The sequence below is a fragment of the Octodon degus genome, unplaced genomic scaffold (genome assembly GCF_000260255.1).
Source record: "Octodon degus isolate 3935 unplaced genomic scaffold, OctDeg1.0 scaffold00148, whole genome shotgun sequence".
Taxonomy (NCBI): domain Eukaryota; kingdom Metazoa; phylum Chordata; class Mammalia; order Rodentia; family Octodontidae; genus Octodon; species Octodon degus.
The window spans coordinates 4,219,535-4,224,529 of NW_004524724.1; the positions used below are offsets into that span (position 1 = coordinate 4,219,535).

General features: G+C 38.3%; 1 protein-coding gene across 1 annotated transcript in view; it reads right to left on the reverse strand.

Annotated features, from left to right (window-relative positions):
* Rims2 (regulating synaptic membrane exocytosis 2) overlaps positions 1-4,995 on the reverse strand; it is a 535,330-nt gene that overhangs the window by 447,412 nt on the left and 82,923 nt on the right. The gene's annotated exons all lie outside the window — the stretch shown is intronic.

The following is a 4,995-nucleotide window of genomic DNA, read 5'->3' on the forward strand; positions in this document are numbered from 1 at the left end:
GATGACTTTAATCCTGGTGAACTCAAAATAAGGATGGCAATGTTACACCTTTTTCCCTTAACACCTCCTTTAGAATATAACCAGTTATGAAATGACCCAAACAAAAAATGACAAAATAAAAACATTTTCTATAACTGTAAAAAACAATTATGTCAGCTAATTTTCTTCTATTAATTTCAAGAAACATGAAAATATCTTTTATTCATTCAGAAAACCAATAATCATATAGAACTACTACATAAAAAAGAAAAATGCGGTGAGGGAGCTCCTACCTGCTCATCCTCCACTCAGTTCTAGGCACTGCTCAGACGCGTAGGTCCAGGAGGGGCAGACAGGACACAAAGGTACAGAGCGCAGACAGATATGCTATGTGTAGGCAGCTAGACAGTCTGCCTGGCTGGTAATGAGGGCCTACTGATTTCTCAATAATTTTAATATGAACCTCATAAGTAGCAGTATTTCCTACCTTTTGGCAATTGTGTTAACACAAAATTGTGTTAGATGCTTATGATAAAGTAATAAAATATAATCTCTGTCCTCAAGAAACCAAATGTGAGACACATAGGTAGCAGAAAAAAGCCAGTACAATCTGAAAAGGTCAGTGATAACAACATGTAGACCATACTGAGCAAGAGTTGATAAAACCTTGTGTAAGTTTTCTGTAGGGAGGAATATCTAGAATGGATCTGGAAGTAGATAAAATAGAGAAGGGGCCTGTGGAAAGAATGAACATGTGTTAAGGTTTGTGTGTATTTGCCCCACCCTCCAAGCCTCATGCAGTCATTGAGGCACAGCTCTATAGATTGTGATTCATTCACGATCCAAGTTTGGGATTATGGGCCCAAGTACTACTGAGATTATCAGCCTGCGGTGGATAGCCTGAATGTAACATAAGAGAGACAAAGAGATAGCTCCTGTTCTTTGCTACCCCCATGAACTGCTGCCCTCTGCCATATGCCAGTCTGCCTTGGAGCCAGCCAAGTATGCACTGAAAACCCCACAAACTGTGAGCTAAATAAACCTTTCTTTCCCTAATTTTGAGTGTCAGGTATTTGTCCCAGCAACAAGAGAAGAGTAACTGAGACAATGTGCAAATAAAGTATTACATAGAATTCTTTTTTTTATGAGAATATATTTTTTGAGAGAAAGAAAGCTCCTGTCCAAGAGAGGGACAGGAGGGGGGCCCAAGCAAATTGTCCTTAAAATTCTGATGTTTGTTTGGTTTGGCTTCTAGTTCACTTTTTGCACACTGGAGGTTAAATACAGGGAGCACTGAACTATGTCCCCAATTCTGCCTCCTCTTTTTTCTCTTCCTACCACTTTACACTGAGCCAGGGTCTTGCTAAATTGCCCCAAGTGGACTACAACCTGTACTCCTCCTACTTCAGTCTCCCAAAGTAGCTGGGGTAACAGGTGAATGACACCATTCCTTGATAAAAGGTGCAATTCAAAAATGCTGATAGCCCAGCAGCATAAGCACCTGCCTGACAAGCACAATGTCCTGAGTTCAATCCTTGGTACAAAAAAAAAAAAAAAGTTGAAATTTAAGTTTTAAAAAGCAGAGTAGCAGAAAGCAACATAGAGAATCCAGTAATATCTCAGTAATATCTTACTCATGAATGGCTGTACATGCCAGGACACAAATCTTCAACAGCAAATAATAACTTTCCCTTTACCTCATCCTCTCCACCAGCCAAATGCATCTAAAATATATCTTGATACATTTAAATGTATCACATCCGTGCTCTTGGATTTTCCTGGACTCTGTCTATGGGCCACTTCTAGTACATCACTGGTGAATACCTTCCTTTTAATTGCTCATTTTTCAACATTAAATAATGCTACCACCATGTTATCTGGGAGACTGAGTCAAGAGAAGGACAGACTGTGGTCTAGCTGGGGCATTTTATTGAGAGCTTGTCTCAGATTCAAAAGGTAAAAAGAAACTCGGTACCATCCTCAACTGAGTAAGCAGACACTCAACTTCAAGATCAACATGCTGGCCTTTTAAAAAGGCGCAGAAACAATTCGGCAAATTCTATTACAATAAATACTTAAAAATAAATTGTAGATGCAGAGTTCAGCCCACACATCTGCCCTAGCAGACACAGGTTCCTGAGAAATCACTTACTCACTGAAACCCTGAGTCAGTACTATACAGATGGCCACAGATGATGCACAGCTATTCTGAGAAATTGAGTTTGGTCACTTCCCAGTTTGGTTGCACTGGCGATAGTGTGATCCAGGGGGTCCGTTTTAACTAAGCAGGCTGTATCTATGGAGGACTCTAGTCCAGAGCATAACTTTCTCACTCATGCATATTCCACCAAGCCCTCAAAAATGGAACAGACTCCAAGATATATCATATCTTGGCAGTTAAAGGCCTAGTCTGTGATACAAAGAAATAGACTCTAAGCTGGTGAACATGACATTAGACTGAAGATAAGCACTATCCTTTGTTGCTGGAAATGATTGGTCCCTAAGTCACAGAAAGAAACCCCTTTTGAGTATACACTGGAACACAGAGGATATGTGATAAAGAAATAATTGTTACACTATTTAATTGAAATATTACTTTTATTTTCTAAGTTCTCTTAAGGCCTCATGGCTGGATGAAAAGTTAAAGCTCTGATGTTACCGGATAAAGAAGGACCAGGACTGATGCTGCCAGTGTTAGCTGAGTTCCCTCTATATGCCTGCTATAATTTTCAAAAGTTTTATTTATTTATAGTTTTTATTTTGCTTTGTTTTGCTTTTGTGGTACCGGGGATTGAATTCAGGACCCGGTGCTTGCCAGGCCAGCACTTACTCTACTGAGCTATCTCCCCAGGCCCTAAAATTTTTAATAGTATTAAAATTTCAACTGAAATGTCAGTAAGGGTAGGAAATAAGAGAGCCCATAAAAGACAGTCAGTAGAAGTCTAAATTAGTACAGCCATTATAAAAAACGTTTAAGTTCCTCAAAAAGTTAAAAATATGACCCAGCAATGCCATTACTGGGTACACAGCCAGTGACTGAGACAAGTGTGTTGAAGAGATTTCTGCACTGCTATGCACCATTCACAGGACCCAAAAGACGGACTCAACCTAGATGTCCAACAGAGACTGAATGGATAAAGAAAATGTGGATACTATTCAGCTGCAAAAAAGACTGACACCTATTGTACAGCAAGGATGAACACAGGGAACACTGTTAAGTGAAATAAGCCAGAGCAGAAAGGCAAACACCACACAAACTTACTCATACATAGACTCTAAAACAGCCAACCGCACAGTGACAGAGGACAATAATGGATAACAGACAGGAGAGAGGATGTTGGGCAAAGGACATAAAATCACAGTTAGAGAGTCCAGAAAAGGCAAACACATAGAGACAGGAAATAAATGCTTTCCTCAGAGTACCAGGAAGTGGGGGAAACAATAGTTGCAACAGGCAGAAATTAAGAATGGCAGCTAACAGTGGTGCTTTGTGTGCACTTTAAATGAGTGAGCTGCACAAATGTGAGTTATACATCAATAGCACTGCTTAAAAATCAGTAGTAAACATAAAGAGATCTTCACTGAGACCTATTATATCAAATTCTCAAAAGCAAAAGAGAAAATTTTGAAAGAAGGAAGACAAAAATAACTTGTCACTTATAAGGAAACTCAAATGAAATTAGTACATTTCTCAGCAGCAACCTTAGAGGCCAGAGTAGAGTACAATGATATATTGAACGTTCTTTAGGACAAGAAGGGATAAGAACGTGCCAAGAAAAATAACATTCCCAGCAAAACTGTCCTTTGTAAATGAACAAGAATGCATTCCACAGTCACAGAAATACACACACACACACACACACACACACACACACACACACACAGAGTGTAAAAAAAGGTATACAATAGTAGGTAAATAACATGTCAACCAAAAGACAATACATCTCAATTACATCAAACAATGTAAATGGACTCAATTTACCAATTAAAAGAAATAGACTGGCAGGATGGATTAGGAAGCAAAATCCAACAATATGCTGTATACACAAAACGTACTTAACTCATACAGAAATTCATAGGCTAGGGGCTGGGGAGAGGGCTCAGTAGAATAAGCACTTCCATGGCAAGCACAAGGGGCTGAGTTCAATCCCCAGTTCCAAGAAAAGAAAAAGAAAGAAAGAAATTCATAGGCTGAAAGTTAAAGAACAGAAAACAATATTACATGCCCCAGGACCTCAGAAAAAAAGCAGGGGTAGCAATCCTGTCCACAGACAGCTTGAACTTCAAACCAAAAATGATCAAACGAAATAAAGAAGGCCACCACATACTGGTTAGGGGAAAAATTCAAGAGGAAGAGGTAACACTCATAAATATGTATGCACCAAACACAGGAGCATGCAACTATATGAGACAAATATTAATGGACATAAAAAATCTAATATCTAATACCACAATATTAACAGAAAACCTAACACTCACCATTATCTCAAAAAGATAGGTCAAGCAGACAAAAAATTAGCAAAGAAGTAGCAGAACTGAACCAGAACTTGAAACAAATGGATTTAGTAGACATACATAGTGTTCCACCCAACCACATCTGAATCCACATTCTTTTCAGCTGCACATGGGACGTTTCAAAAATAAACTACATACTAGTCCATAAGTCATGCATAAGTATATGCAAGAAAACAGAAATTGTCCCATGCATATTATCTGACCACAGCACAATGAAACTGGAAATAAATGACAAAAGGAACTACAAAAAAAACCATAAAAACATGAAAATTAAACAACACCCTCCTCAGCAATCAATGGGTTACAGATGAAATTAAACAAGAAATTAAACAATATCTACAATTCAATGAAAATTCAAGCACAATTTATCAGAATTTATGGGATGAAATGAAAGCAGTTCTTACAGGGAAATTTATAGGTGAACTCACACATTAGGAAAACAGAACAGGAATAAGTAAATACCCTAATGCTGCAATTCAAACATCTAGGAAAAAAAAAAAA